Raw genomic sequence first — 16,068 nt, 5'->3', positions numbered from 1 at the left:
TTACGAATGCACAAATGTGCATGATATCATTTTATTTTCACCACAGCCTTCCAAGGCGGTCATAATGTGAACAGCAAACCCTGAGAGCCTAGTAACTCACCAAGGTCTGACAGCTGGTGCATGCTACAGCATGGATTTGAGCAGGCATTTTAACTCTAGAACCATCAGCATTTATTGTGCACCTACTGTGTGCTAAAGAACTTCCATGAGCAAGACAGGATGTGTGGGGGATTGAAGCTTATATTCTAGCAAGTCTTACCATTGAAGTATAGATTATTTCCTTCTCTTGAGATTTTTTTCTTTCTTTCACTTAGTAAGCTGTCTCTTGTTACCAAAGCATCATCAGCAACTTTAAAAATTTGGTGGTTTATGCAATTAAAATATCAGGTGCTTTGGGAGCATAATTGTTTGTGGGCCTCTGACTGAGGAGTTGATGGCACTAAACCTTGGATCTAATTTGTTCAGACTACATACAGTTCATTCACAAAGCAAGAAGCACCATCTGACTAATGTTTTGCACATATCATTTCACTTCCAAATGTCAAGTACTATTTTTTTAAAACTGTAAAGTAGTTAACAACACACTAAAAATCCTTCAAATGTGTTACAGTTGAGGTATTCACATGCACATAAGTTGTGGCAGCATCTTACTCACTTTTCACATGTTTGACAAACATGGTTTTACTAGCAAGTTACAGCTCACTAAAACTGACCTTAATTTTGAAAGGCTCACATGCACATTTCTTCACAATGGGTCTTTGTCCAATGTACACAGAGTTATATAATTGCTTTTTTCACAATTGGCAGGCAATAATTCTGCTCTCATTTAGGCCATTTTTAACCCTGAACTTGCCTTCCTATTTTCAATGCCATTTCCTTCTTTTCCATTTCGAGTTCAAACCAAACTCAGCAGGTGGATCTTCAACTCTTGAAAAGCGTTTCAAACCATGGCCAGGGGTGGTGGCTCATGCCTGTAATCCCAGCATTTTGGGAGGCTGAGGTGGGTGGATTGCTTGAGCCCAGGAGTTCCAGACCAGCCTGAGCAACATGGCAAAACACCATCTCTACAACAAATACCAGAATTAGCCCAGTGTGATGGCACATGCTTGTAGTCCCAGCTACTCGGGAGGCTGAGGTGAGAGGATTGCTTGATCCCAGGAGGCAGAGGTTGCAATGGAGTACATCATGCCACTGTACTCCAGCCTGGGTGACAGAATGAGACCCTGTCAAAAAAAAAAAAGTTAAAAAAGAAAGCATTTCAAGTCAAATGATGCTCACTTTGTTCATGAGAACAGTGTCATTCTCAAAAAAAGGTTTTGGTTCCAACCAAGACATATCTACATTTTTATTGGAATACCAAACTTTGAGTTATTGTTGACCTTGAAACTGGCTCTGGTACACAGTTTGTCTTCCAGACCCTCTTGGGGGCATTTACTTGACCCTGTCCAGTGTGATTTCTTTCCCTTGGTCTACTCTCTTTCCCCTCTCGAGGGTAGCTTTCCAGCTGGGGAGATCTGCATTAGTAATGTGATGATTTTGTATAGTCAGTGGGAAGAGACCCAAGATATTACATTTAAATCTGTAGAAATATGCCAGAAAACTGGGCGAGTTTTCCGGAAAATCCCAGTTGTGAATGATACCATCATCCCTTTCCAGGATCTGTCCTATTCCCATTGGCATTCAAGCCTCCATTATGCTTTATGCACCTGCATTTGGACCTAGCAACACCTGATTCTTGAAATTTTCTCCCAAGTTAGAAAACTAGAGATGGGAGATTTTTTTCACTGAAAATCATAAAAAGGGGGAGGGGTTAATGAAATCCTTTTACTCTTAGCATCACTAAATTTAGGACTAAGAACAGTCAATTTTCTAATGATTTAGCATATTTATTCTTTCAAGTAGAAGAGCATAACTGATCTATCTTTAAAGTAAAGTTTTTAATGTAGGGCCGAGCACGCCGTGGCACTCGCTACCTGTGCCTGCCTGACTGACCACCCTACAACTGTCTGACTGAGGTTGCCAAGGTTTGGCATACTTGTCCTCAATTAACAGATTAGATAGTTGCTAATTATCTGGATGAGGGATTTGGCTCCCTGAGCTTGCCTTTTCCAGCAAACAGGAAGAAAAGCTTCCACCATAGTGTTTTGAATTATTGGAATGTGTCCCCTAAGGCCTACCATGATGTCACACTGACATTTTCTCACAAGTAACTGTCAAGCTAAATTTGGAGTTTAGAGAATTAATCTGGTGGATAAAAAAAATGGTTTAGTATTGAAGAACCATATATCTGAATGGTTTAATTGTGAAGCCGACTTTAGGAATGCATGCTTTGGTAAATGTTATTTTTAAGGTATTTATAATCTTCCTGGTGAACTATTGACATTCCATTGGTAGACTTTTGACCAGGTGGATTGCCAATGACAAATTATTTGTCTAAACTAGCTTCATTTGCAACCTACTGAACTTCTGATGCCTCATTATGTGAAGGCCCACCCTTGTCAGTAATACAAACTAATTTCACATTAGTGCAACAAAATTGAAGCACAAAAGGGAAATTTTTAGCCAAAATATGGATTACAATGACCACAAATAGACATTATACAAAAATTGACTTAAAATTCCATTTATTTAAAATTATTGTTGTACATTATTTTTTAAAACATTCCATTTATGTTGCTAATAATTGAAGTATAGTGATGAACACTGTCCTCTGTGACCAAGAATCTGGTTAAATTCCAGAGACTTCAATCTAAACATCAGTTTTCGACATAGCTTACCAAAGTTCTGTTAGAAGATAAATGATTAGACCAAATATGAAAGTTTTAGTACTTAAAACAGGCAAAAAGAAAATAAGAATAATGACAAAAACAAAACAACAAAAATCAGCTAGAATATTAATTATTTAGCTTGAGCATGTTCTACGTCCTTACCATGTGACCAAGGACAATTACACCTTTTATGCCTCAATATCCTCATCTGTAAAATGAGGGTAATGATAATTGTATCGATCTCATAGATTTGCTATGAGGATTAAATAAAGTGCTTAGTGTAGTGTGTACTAACATCAGTAAGTGTCAGCTGTTATTACAGATATTTCAGTAATTTAATTTACTTATTTACTGAAGTTCTAAACATGTATGTGTAGGAAGTTGCCCAATGTAAAGTAACTTTAATTTAAAAAACCTTTTTTAGAAGAGCTACTGTTTGGAAGGTTGCGGGCAATTTCTGTTTCTAGAGATGAAAGTACTATATCTACTAATAATATTGACTAATATTATTATTATTTGTTAAACTGTCAAAGATGAATCTCTTAAATAAGGCTTTTTGGAGACACTGAGAAGCTGTGCCCTGGTTAACGCGTGTTCTTCTTACAGGGGAAATAGTGCACATCATTGTCTGTGGTTTTCAAGGAGGAAGAAAAATGATAGCCCTAAAAATTTTTAAGATTTAGATTGAAATTCTGGTGCCCCACACGAGCTAAAAATCCTAGGTCTGGAAAATGTATTTGGGACAATTATTTTTGCCTTCGTTAAGCTCTGCAGGCAGCCTGCAGCTGGTGGGTGGGAAGGAGAGATGGCTAAGGAGAGGACTGTGTCAAGTTTTGGAGCAAATAACTGGGGGAGGTCTGGCCCTGAGGTAGGGGCTAAAGTCTCTCTTGACCTAACACCAGGTGAAATCAGTGCCCAGAACAGTTGTCGTGACTGCATGCACATTTGTTCCAGATTTCTCTGAGTGTTCGGCTTTAAGGTAACAACTGGCAGCGATAGCAGTGGAGAATGAGATCCTTTGGTGGCCAACTGAACAGGTGAGAGCAGAAGTCCAGAGAGATTCAGTGGCTTGCTAAGTTCCTCCAGGTAACCTGTGATAAAGGTAGGATCAAAGCCCTGGATTCATGGCTTCCCATCAAATGCTCTTTCAATGTCCTTCCAAGTAATTTCAGAAATTTAGAAATGCAGAGAGAGCTCTAATGTTGCTTATAACTCCTGAGAATAATTTAGTTAGATGCTGATGTTGCAAACCTTTTCTGTTACTACGTCTCATTCTTCAATGCTGATGTATATGCCTCTGGGTAAAAGCTACCTGGTAGAGAGTAGCTTCAGATAAATAAATCAAGAACCATGCTTGACGATGTGTGGAATATGAAATATGCTTTTGTCCACTCCTGTTCTCTAGTGAAACCACTTCTATTTCTGCATATTGACAAAGCTGAGGACACCAGAGAAATTTTCTACACAATAAGCCAGTCACCCAATATACAGAAGGACAGTTTGGAGCCTGTCTCTCTATAATTAGGGGAGGCAAAGGTGTTTCCAACCTTTTCTCTCTCTCTCTTTTTTTTTTTTTAGTTATAAAAGTGAGTATCTTGAGCTTTCCCCTCCAGCAAAAACTGTCTGTTAATACCCAAACTACTTTCAGATTTATTGTGACAAGTGATACAGTACCATGTTCAAGGAAGAATTTTGGGATGCATGCCTTGAAAACTTTTTTTTTTTTGTTGCCCATCTGTTTTGCTTGTCGCAATTCCTGTTTGTTTAAGATGTACGTGTGCCAGAAATGTGGAAAGAATGTGTGTAGCGACAAGTGCTATCGAGCCATTTTCACACTGGACTTATGGGAAGCATGTGCTGCCCATCTGTGAAGTTCTCATTTTATGCAAATTTAGAAAATATATTCTTATGTCATGTTGCCTTAATGCCCAGGGGTAGATTGGAACATACACAAGGAAGAGAGAGACAGGGAGGAAATAACTTCACACCCAGTGATGGGATGGACTTGTTATGACAAAAGGAAGGTCTGAGAGGCATGTTATTTGTCAAAAGGTGGAAGGGAATTTTTCTCTCCAAAAGTGTTGCTTACAATAAAATCGAATGTCTTTCAGATCAATTTTTAATCTATGAATGAGATTGTAAGAGTTCCTATCTCTAGAAGCTTTGAATGGTAGAGAGAGAGTACGTCCTTAAATGTGGGTCGTTCTTATCTTCTGGAACATTCTGTCAATGGCCTCAAATATGCTCTGAGTTCAAAAGGAGAACATTTTAAGGACATCAGTATGGTGCCAGGCCAGGAATTATTTCTGAGGGGTTACTCTCTCTGGATCTTTAAGAAGATACCTAGGGTCCTATTTCTCTCCATGTTCTACCTTCTTAACATACATGTCAGACAAAACTCACCAGAAGTAAATAGGGAAAGAAATTGCTCTTGAAGAAAGCCTTGGAGAGGTGATGGGGTTAGAGAAGCTGCCTGCAATTCTAAATTTATCTAAATCTAGTCTCTGTTTTCAAGAAAATAACATAATATAAAGCTGAATATAAATGAAATTTTTATATGTCTATAACAATCAGGACCTTAAGAAACAGATGATGAATGGGGTCTCAAAGAAGGAGCTCAAATGATGGGGTAGGGTTAGTAGCATTCTGGCTGCTCAGAGCTGGTGCCCTAAACTCAGAGTTCTAAGCATAGACCGGGGCAGGCACCATGGGTGTGCGACCTGTGCAGTCACACAGTGCCCAAACTCAGAATGGTCCTGAATTTGACTTAATGCTCTACTGTCATCTTTAAAAGTTATCAATAGATTTTAAATAGGGTGCCCAGCATTTTTGTTTTGCATTGGGCCCCGAAAATAATGTAGCTGGTCTTATTAATGACAAATACAAGAAAATACTTACAAACTCAAGTAGAGCTTGAGGAGAGTTAAGACTGAAAGGTCAAACCTGAAGAACAGAGAGGAGGACCAGGTGTAAACAAGGGTCTGCTTCCCCCTGGCTCCCTCAGCAATACTCTGCCTTCTCCAATACCTAGTGGGAACCCGGAGGTTGAAGCCATGACTTTCCTATGTGGGCTTCTTGGGGCCTGTCCTCACAATTACAAACTCCTTCTAGTTGCTCCCAGCTGGGCCACTGACCACTGCCTATTTAGCTGCTGGTGATTGCCTGGAGCTCCTCAACACAATTCCTTCTGTTAAATGTTGCCTTCTGACATGAGCTCTAGCAGGGAACCCCATGTGTAGAAGATCCCATTTTTCCGTGTCTCCAAGGGATATCTCTTGTCACACTCCTGCTCATAACTTGTTTCTCCCACTGTTAGGTTCCCAATCTCTACTTCCTTAAATTTGTCATCAGAATCTCCTCTCAGTCATAGAAAACTCTGTCCCCCCTTGTAAGTATTGTTCTCATTCAGGATTTATGCCTCATTCCTATTAGTGCATTATTTAAGTCTGAGACATTTAGTCTAAAGAAACTATCTGTCGGATTTCAGCCGGATCATCACGGATTTTGCCTCAAGTGAAAGTAAATTTGAAAGTCCGTGGTGATCTGGGGCCCTCCAAAGTCAGTCTGCTTAAGACCTGCTCGATGGTTTTAATTTCTGGCCTCTGTATTCTTCCAATAGCCCAGTGAGTAGTTGTTTAACCCAATGTATGCACCTATACACCAAGGGCAAACACTAGTTCTCAAGACAGTATATTCTAAACTACTTCTTCTTTTTTTTTTTTTTTTTTTTTTGAGACAGAGTTTTGCTCTTGTTGCCCAGGCTGGAGTGCAGTGGCGGGATCTCGGCTCACCACAACCTCTGCCTCCCAGTTTGAAACGATTCTGCTGCCTCAGCCTCCCAAGTAGCTGGGATTACAGGCATGTACCAAAATGCCCAGCTAATTTTGTACTTTTTTTTTTTTTTAGTAGAGACGGGGTTTCTCCATGTTGGTTAGGCTGGTCTCGAATTCCTGACCTCAGGTGATCTGCCTGCCTCGGCCTCCCAAAGTGCAAGGATTATAAGTGTGAGCCACCACACCCGGCCTCTAAATTCCTAAGAGTTAAATATTCTGACCACTGCTCCATAATTTGTAAGGTGCTTCTTTTAAAATGGAGTCATTGTTTCTTTTGCATTATTGTGTAGTACATGGTTGCTTTCTTTCATCCATTCAAATGTTTCCTCTTTTAACCATTCAAACCATTCTCTTTCAGGCCTACTAGGAATAAAAAAGACTCAGTCCTTCTGTTACTCGGTTCGCCCACAAACAAATATTTATTTGTTTCTATAGCTATTAGGGATAAAAGTATGAACAAATCAGACAGAGTCTTGCCCTCTAGCAACTTAAACTTCTGTGCTGGGAAGAGGTAATAAACATAATTACAGATAAATATGAAATAAAATGTCAGGTACATTTAAATGTTTCAGAGATTATAAAATATGATAATGCTGTAGCAAGTGATTGGGTTGTGGCTTTAGCTCAGGAGATCTACAATGGCCACTCAGAGAAATTGGCATTTGAATTGAGACCTGAAGGCCAAAAAGGATGCACCATGTGACAGGAAGGAGTAAAAACATTCTAAGTAGAAGGAATTGCAAGTGCAAAGGCCATGAGCTAGGAATACGCTAGGCAAGGATGAAAGACAAAAAGGCATGTGTAAAGGGATCTCGGTCAATGAAATGAGGAGTTGAGGGGAAGCTGAGGAGGTCAGCAAGGCATGTAGGAGCCACAGGTAGGTCCTGGTGCATTGTGGGGAAAAGTTGGGTTGATATTGCACACTCAATGGGAAATCATCAGAAGTTTAATGTAAGTAGTTGGCATGATTTTTTAAACACAACTGCTCTGGCAACTCTGTGGAGGATAGACCATGAGGTAGGGAGGGCTGAAAAGGAGGTGCAATGACCAGCCAGGAAACTGGAGAGATATAGTGGGAACTGGGATCGTGACTGTAGCTGTGGAAATGATTAAAGGTGATCAGATTTGGGAATCCAGTGTGTTTTGGAACTAGATCCAACAGAACTTGTTGGTGGGGTCGAGGTGATATGGGAGGGAATGAGAAGAATCAAGGATAATCTCTAGTGTTGTACCTGAGTGACTGCTGGTGCTCTTGATCCAGCTGGTGGGCTGACAGATTGTATGGGTGGGATGGGATGAGGTATGGAAAATTCAAGAGTTTTCTGTTTACGTTATAAAATTTGGGGTACCTATCCTAAGTTCTTAAAGATATAAAACAGGCAGTTGGATATAAGTACCTGGAACTCAGAACACACAGAAGTTGATGAGTACAAGGGTCTGAAAACTGAACTTCTTAATATCCATTTCTTTGCTCACATTCACCCAAATATGGCTTAACAATTACCCTTCATAATAACTCAATTACATTCTTAGCCAAGGTTCTCTGTTATTTGTTTAGGGAGGGAGAAGGAAAGGGTCACTTTACTCTATCACCTCCACTTATTTCTGTTTTCCATGATAAAGAGGCCTTTAAGTGACAGCAGCAAGCTGAGGGATGACTTGAGATGGAAGTGAATATGAGGACATAGCCACGCCTGGCTGCATGCCTTTAACTATAATGTCCTGACTCTTCCTTCTACCAGCCCACTAGGTTTGGCTGATGATGAAATTGCTGCCTGAGAGTGGGTCAACCAACTCAGTGTCTGACACATCTCAAGAACTCAGGAAACACCTGCTAAATCAATGGTACGCCTTAAAAAACTCCCTCTATACAACTTTTGTTTTGTTTGTTCTATGCAACTATTTATGACCTCAAAAATGTTCATTTAAGCCAATGTCCTTGGAATAATCCTTGATTTTTTCACTTTTCAACATTTAGTCCATCAATAAATCTCAGCATTTTTCAAATATGTTCATTGCTCTCTATTTTATTTCTCCTATCCTTTCTCTACACTATCATTATCTTTTGCCTGAACTTTAGAAAAATTCTCCTCTCTGATCTCCTTGCGTTAACTTGTACCCACCATCTAATTCATTTTCCACACAACAGTTAGAGTGATCATAATCATCTGTACCTCAGTTTCCTCATCTGTAAAATGGGAATACTAATAGTGTCTATCTTGACACTTTCTTGAAAGGATTACCCAGGATGACAAAAGAAAAGCACTTAGAACAGTGCCTGAAATCAACACTTTTGGTTGTTCCTGTTACCATAAATAAACCCTTAAACGGCCTTGTCCTTTTCATCTTGCTATATCTAATCCCCCATTACAAAAACACAGAAAAACTATTCTAGAATTGACATCTGATCCTGTCATTTCAGTGTTTTAAAAAAATTATTTATTGAAACTTTTCTGTAGAGACAGGGTCTCCCAATGTTGCCTAGGCTGGTCTCAAACTCCTGGGCTCAAAGGGATCCTCCCACCTCAGTCTCCCAAGTAACTGGGATTGCAGGCGTGAGCTGGCACACTTGGCTTGATCCTGTCACTTCAAAAACTTCCTATTATCTTCAGGATAACTCAAACTTCTTAGCCTGACCTACATGGACTATCATGATCTGCCCCTTGTCTACCTCTTTCACCTCACTTTTTGTCTAAGTTCCTCCCACCTGTCCCCATTCCATGCACACACACACACACACACCCGCACCTCTCCAAACTCTAGCCATACCACACTTCAATGCCAGTTCCAAAAAGGCACAGTGTCTTCTCTCAGTCTAGGTCTTTGCAATGTTTTTTTATTTGCCTTAAATGCCTTTCCTCCCTCTTTCTTCATTCCCCACCTTCCACACATACATCAGTGTCCTCCTTCAAATGAATAACTTCTATTTAGAATTTAGGACCCCTCTTAGCAAGTTCCTGGCCACACCCAGATTTCCCTGAACCTAGAAAGGCCAAATTAGGTTTGCCTCTGGTGTGTTTCCGTAACATCCTTTGTATACATCTGTGACAGAACTTATAACAGGATGTGAAAAATCAAAATCTTAGCGGAGACCAAAGAAAACAGAAATAGTATCTTAAAGGAGATCTAGAACAGAAACAAAATTTACAAAGAGGTAGTTGAAAAATGGTTACCTAACTATTCAACTCTCTCATCTATATCAATGATATGAGAGTTAAGATTAAGAGATGAGAGAAGAATTGGGGTTTGTAGAGGGCTATACTGTAAATGCAACCTTCTCCACCTAAAGGAGAAAGGGAGGAAGATGGGAGGAAGAAGGAGAAAAGGAGGAGGATGGAAGGAAGAATTTAACAGAATAGCCTGCAATGAAGAAGGCATGTGTGTAGATTCTAGAATTTGGATTCCAGCTCTCATCTTACTACTTGCTGGGTAACTTTGAAAAGGTCACTAGGGTTTAAAAGATAAAAGTTGACTTAGATTATTTTAATGGTCTTTTCAAGCTCTAACATCCACAATTCTATAGTTTAGAAAAGGAGGAGAAATTTATGTCCTTGGTTACCCTAAACCAGAGGATTAGATGAAACAGAATAGATCATTGAGCTATTGTAATTTGGTAGAGAGCGAGAGAGGGACTTGAGCTTCCTTAAATAGAGAGAAGCTTTGAGAACTGATTCTTCAATTCTGGATTTACGATTGCCAAATACAAATGTATACCTTTCATTCTCCTTAGCAAATCTCTATTCCGATTACTCTGTGTGGATTTTCTAACATGAGTGTCTCATCCTCAACCTGTTTTTTTTTAACTGCTAGGAACTTCCCTGTAGTGGATTGAATGATGGTCCCAAAATAATATATCCATATCCCAACCCCCAGAAATTGTAAATATAACATTATTTATAAAAAGAGTCTTTGGCCCGGCGCGGTGGCTCAAGCCTGTAATCCCAGCACTTTGGGAGGCCGAGACGGGCGGATCACGAGGTCAGGAGATCGAGACCATCCTGGCTAACACAGTGAAACCCCGTCTCTACTAAAAAATACAAAAAACTAGCCGGGCGAGGTAGCGGTGCCTGTAGTCCCAGCTACTCGGGAGGCTGAGGCAGGAGAATGGCGTGAACCCGGGAGGCGGAGCTTGCAGTGAGCTGAGAGATCCGGCCACTGCACTCCAGCCTGGGCGACAGAGCAAGACTCCGTCTCAAAAAAAAAAAAAAAAAAAAAGTCTTTGCAGGTATAGTTAAGGAACTGAAGATGAGATCATCTTGGATTATCCAGGGGGACCCTAAAGTCAATGATAAGTATCCTCGTAAGAGGAGGAACATGGGGAAGAGGAGGCCACATGAAGACAGATGCAGAGGTTATGAAACCACAAGTCAAGTGATGCCTGGAGCCACCAGAAGCTGGAAAAAGCAAGGAAGGATGCTCCCCCAGAGCCTTTGGAGATAGCACGGCTCTGCCAACACCTTGATTTTGGACTTTTGGCCTCCAAAACTGTGAAAGATTCAATTTCTCTGATTAAAGCCTCCAGTGTAGAACTTTGCAACAGCAGCGCTAGGTAGTTTGTGTATTCTCTGTGATATGCTTCTGATCAGAGCTTGCATTCTAACTCATGTTTCACTTTGCCTCATCGAAGCTCAGCTCTCTGGGTGATACTCCTTAAGGACTCAGCTATGCTATCTGATAAACCAAGGTTCATCTGCACGTCGTGATAACTGTGGATCAAGTCTGCATTTCTCTAGAGACCTTCCTGCCTGAAGAAAAATAATATAATATTGTTATAATACTCTGAATTTCAAAAGCATTTTTAGGAAGATTATCATATTCCTCCAACGTGCCCCATTTGATAAGTTAGGAATATTATCATCTGCATTCTGCAAATGAGGAAATTGAGCAAAAATAGAATAAGTGATGTACCTCAGGACACCCAAACATAAATGGTCCAGAGAAGACTGAAACCTAAGTGCCTTAGCCTGTTCCAGCTGCTATAACAAAATACTATTGATTGAGTGGGCTATAAACAACAGATATTATTTTCCCCACAGTACTGGAGGGTTGGAAGTCCAATATTAAGGCACCAGAAGATTTGGTTTCTGGTGAGGACTCACTTCCTCCTCGACAGCTATTTCCCCCACTCTAATCTCACAGCGTGGAAGAGTCATGGGTCTCGCTCAGGCTCCCTTAATAAAGGCACTACTCACTCTCCTGACCTAACTCTCTCCAAAGGGCCACCTCCTAATATCACCTTGGGGGTTAGGATTTCAACAAATGAATTTGGGGGAGACACAAACATTCGGACCACAGCGCCGCATTGTTACCTCAGAGGATACTAATCTTGTCTTCGTCACAGGATCGATGGAGAGGTACCTTGAACACAATAACATAAGGGCACTTCCTAAATCACAACTAAAAGGTAACTATCTATTCTGGTCATGTGTAAAGCTACTAATTCCTAAATAACTAATCCCCTACCAATATTATGAAGGTAACTCCCATCCAATTTAGAGGGAAAGCCACATTCTTTATGATGGCCTATGAGATCTGGCCCCACCTCTTACCACACTCTCTCCACTCTCACCTCCACTGATGCCTCCCCCACTCTCTCCCTCACACTACGCCTGCCCCTTCCCCCCCACTTGGCCCCATATGCTGCTTCTGCTGACACCTGCCCATCCCGTTCCTGCGATATTTGTTTTCCAGTTATCTTTGTTGCCTCTGCCCCACTTCCTTTTGTCTTTTGCTCACATAACACCTTCCCAGTGAGGGTCACCCAAACTACTCTAATTAAAATGGAATCCTATCTCCCATGCCTTATTCTGTTTTGCTTTCTTGCTTTTTCTCCATACTATTTGGTTATTCTACTAGTCCCTGAAGGATGATGAGACCACAAAAGACAAAATTGAAAACTGGCAGGAAAGGGCAATTTTATCTAAGAAAACATTATGAACAAAGGAATGGGGAAATAAAAGTCCAGGGCTGTCCTGGAGCCAACATAAAAGACCGGCTCTGCGCTTTCAAGTTGCTAAGTCCCAGGACATGCGCTGTCCAGGGTCTGGGCTTTGCTTCCTGCATATGAGAGGGTCAGGCGGGTGGAGGCCCCTGGGCTCTGCTCTGGTCATCTACAAACCACAGCCTCAGTGGCAGCCTGGAAATATCCTAATAGCATTTCTAGATGCAACGAAATAATGACTTGAGAAGGATTAATTTCTTTTTTATGTACAAGGGAAGAAAAAAATGTTGCCAGCAGAGTAGACAATCACATATTTTAAATGTCAATCTTTTCTTCCTCATGTCTGCTTTTATCAATAGGAACTTGGTCTCTGAAATTATTGATATGACAGGGACAATTCTCACACCCACCTGTGACAACTCAGCGCAACCCAGGAACTGGTGTGGTGCCTTACCCACTCCACAAGACTCGAAGCTATCCACTATCAAGACTCGCGAGCCGGACCAAATCTCACAAGATCACAGCCAATTCACCCCTCGAAGACCTCGCAGCTTACCCACTCTGCAAGACTCGCAGCTTACCCCAAGGGAGGAAAATGGAAAAAAATGTTAAGGCATAAAGTATAGATGTTGTAAACCGAAGTCAAGTCATAGTCAAAGTAGTTATTTTTTTTTAGCACATTCGACTGTAACATAAGTATACATACATATGGGGGAGTGGTATATTATGCTCGTGAAATTTAAATTTTACTAGACTTTGACAAAAGTTTAAGGCTGGATAACAGACACATGAAAAAGCCGTTCATCATCACTGGCCATCAGAGAAATGCAAATCAAACTACAATGAGATACCATCCACCAGTTAGAATGGCAATTAAAAGTCAGAAACAACAGGTGCTGGAGGATGTGGAGAAATAGGAACACTCTACACTGTTGGTGGATTGTAAACTAGTTCAACCATTATGGAAAACAGCATGGCGATCTCAAGGATCGAACTAGAAGTACTCATGACCCAGCCATTCCACACGGGTATATACCCAAAGGATTGCAAATTGCGCCGCTATGTTATGGCGGCGCAATGCGATGTTTATTAAGTGCACTATCTACACAGGCAAAGACTTGAATCAAACCGCAAACAGTCCATCATGACAGAAGACTGATTACAAAAGGTACATATGGCACTATGGAATACTTGGTGCAGCCATAAAGGATGAGTTTAGTCTCGGTAGGGACATGGATGCAGCTGGAACCATCATTCTGCAAACTATCGCAAGAACAGAAAACCAAACACCACATGTTCTCACCATAGGTGGGAACTGAACAATGAGATCACTTGGACTCGGGAAGGGGAACATCATACACTGGGGCCTATCATGGGGAGGGGAGGGGGAGGGATTACTGGGAGTTATACCTGATGTAAATGACGAGTTGGATGGGTGCTGACGAAGTTAATGGGTGCAGCACGCCAACATGGCACAAGTATACATATGTAACAAACCTGCACGTTATGCACATGTACCCTAGAAATTAAAGTATAATAATAATAATAATAATAATAATAATAAAGTTTAAGGCTGAAAGTTAAATCGAAGTAAAAATCGATGAGTTTCTGCCATCTCTAGTAAGGATCTGGAAAGACAGCACTAGCTGCTTCTTTATCATGTGATTGGAGAATAACGAATTGAGCCTTCTTTCTGCCTCGTTGCTCCATGTCACCCATAAGGAAGAGTACTCAGTCTGGTCCAGCAGAAGGAGTGTAAGGGCACCAGGCAGGAGTCCAGCAAATCAAATGCCTGGCTCAACATCCTGCACTGGCACCTGCAGGACAGGTGACTTTGGACAAGACCTTAGCTTCTTCCAGCCTCTGTTTCATCTCAAAATACTACCAACCTCACCTTTCTCAAAAACTTACAGTAAGAATCTAATTTTATCATACATATGACAAAGACTCAGTATTTTATAACACGCATGTCAGACTACCTGTGTTCAAATTCCTGTTCCACCTCATGCTAAATGTGCAAACTTCTGGAAGTTTTTAAAAGTCCATACAACTCAGTGATCTCATCTAAGAAGTGAGAATAATAATAGTGCCACTTTCAAAGGGTTGTCATAAGGATTTTTTTAAATCTGCAAAGAGCACCTTAGAATGTGAGTGAATAAAACCAATACATGTTATCATTGCTATAACAATACCTATATATATTTGGTAATTAAATAATTGTTATAATTATTTAGAATGAGGCTTGGAATGCAGAGGGTGCTCAGGAAGTAATAGTGAGTGATTTTACAGCTAATGATTTCCAGGCCAAAAAAACTTCTTAATGAAGTCTCTACCCACATCAAGGTACCATCTAGACAGTGACAGGTCAGATGCACTGTGCTGCTCCAGGAATCATGTTGAGTGGTAAATGTATAGGAAAGGCATGGCACTGATAAAGTTTGGCACTTCTAGAAATGAAAGTCCTAGAGAACCATATAAATTTCCTAAAGAATGGGGGCTTTAAAGGGAGTAACATATAGCTTCCAATCTATAGGTAGTTATTTTGGTTGATTCGATTACTCTATAGGTTGGCATTGTTGGTTCAATTTACATGTGAGGACACTACCTTGGCCTATAAAAGTCAATTGCTCTGGATTCAAATTCAGGCCTGACTCTAGAACACGTGTAACTAACCACTTAGCAGGATAAAGCCATGAGCAAGAACAAAGTCCCTGCCTTTAATGAGCTTATCAATGTAGCTGTGAAAGCTGATACCTATCTAAATGGTGAAGTTAAGATAAATACACAAGTATCCAATCTATTAATAGGAGTCTAATTATAAATGGAGGAAGTACCTGCACTAAGGATCAAAGGAAAAAGGCCACATATGTATGGAAATCGAAATAGGCTTTATTGAGAGGAAAACCTGTAAGCTGGTCCTAGTGGAGACCTTTAATTTTACTGGGTGGAGCTAAGGGCAGGGGATGGAGACAGAATGCCACCCCAGAAGCCAGAGACACCTGCACTTTCCCAGCTCTGCACTTGGTGGCTTGGTGAATGGTCAAGTCAACTGCCTCTTAGCCCTTCTGTCTCAGAGGCTGTGAAGGTTAATGATGATGCATCTCCAGTGTCTCAATAAACGGGGCTGTGATGGTTTCTCTAGGTCATGGAAACAGTGATAGGCACAGAGAAGAAAAATATGTGCCCTAGTTAAGGACACACACAAGAATAGAAATAAAATAGAAAAAAATTAAAATAGTTGAAACAAGAAAGAAAGTTTGTCCTTACAAAAATACATATGTGAGTATGGGAACATGAACTCAGACACATAACAAAACCAGAGACATATTTTATCCGTGTCTTGGGGTTGGGCGGGGCTGGAGACCACTTTCACTCTCAGGAATAAAAATGACAATTGCTTTGCTAACTGCCTTCTTGTTCCATATCTGGAGACCTTCCAGGACACAAAAAAGAAGTTCCTTCTTCTGTCTTGAAATTCTTTAGTCAGACACCAGCCAACTCCCATGAAACGTGGGGTCTGGTCAAG

This window comes from Papio anubis, chromosome 8 (assembly GCF_008728515.1).
Source record: "Papio anubis isolate 15944 chromosome 8, Panubis1.0, whole genome shotgun sequence".
Lineage (NCBI taxonomy): Eukaryota > Metazoa > Chordata > Mammalia > Primates > Cercopithecidae > Papio > Papio anubis.
Note: the sequence above shows the minus strand (reverse complement) of the source record.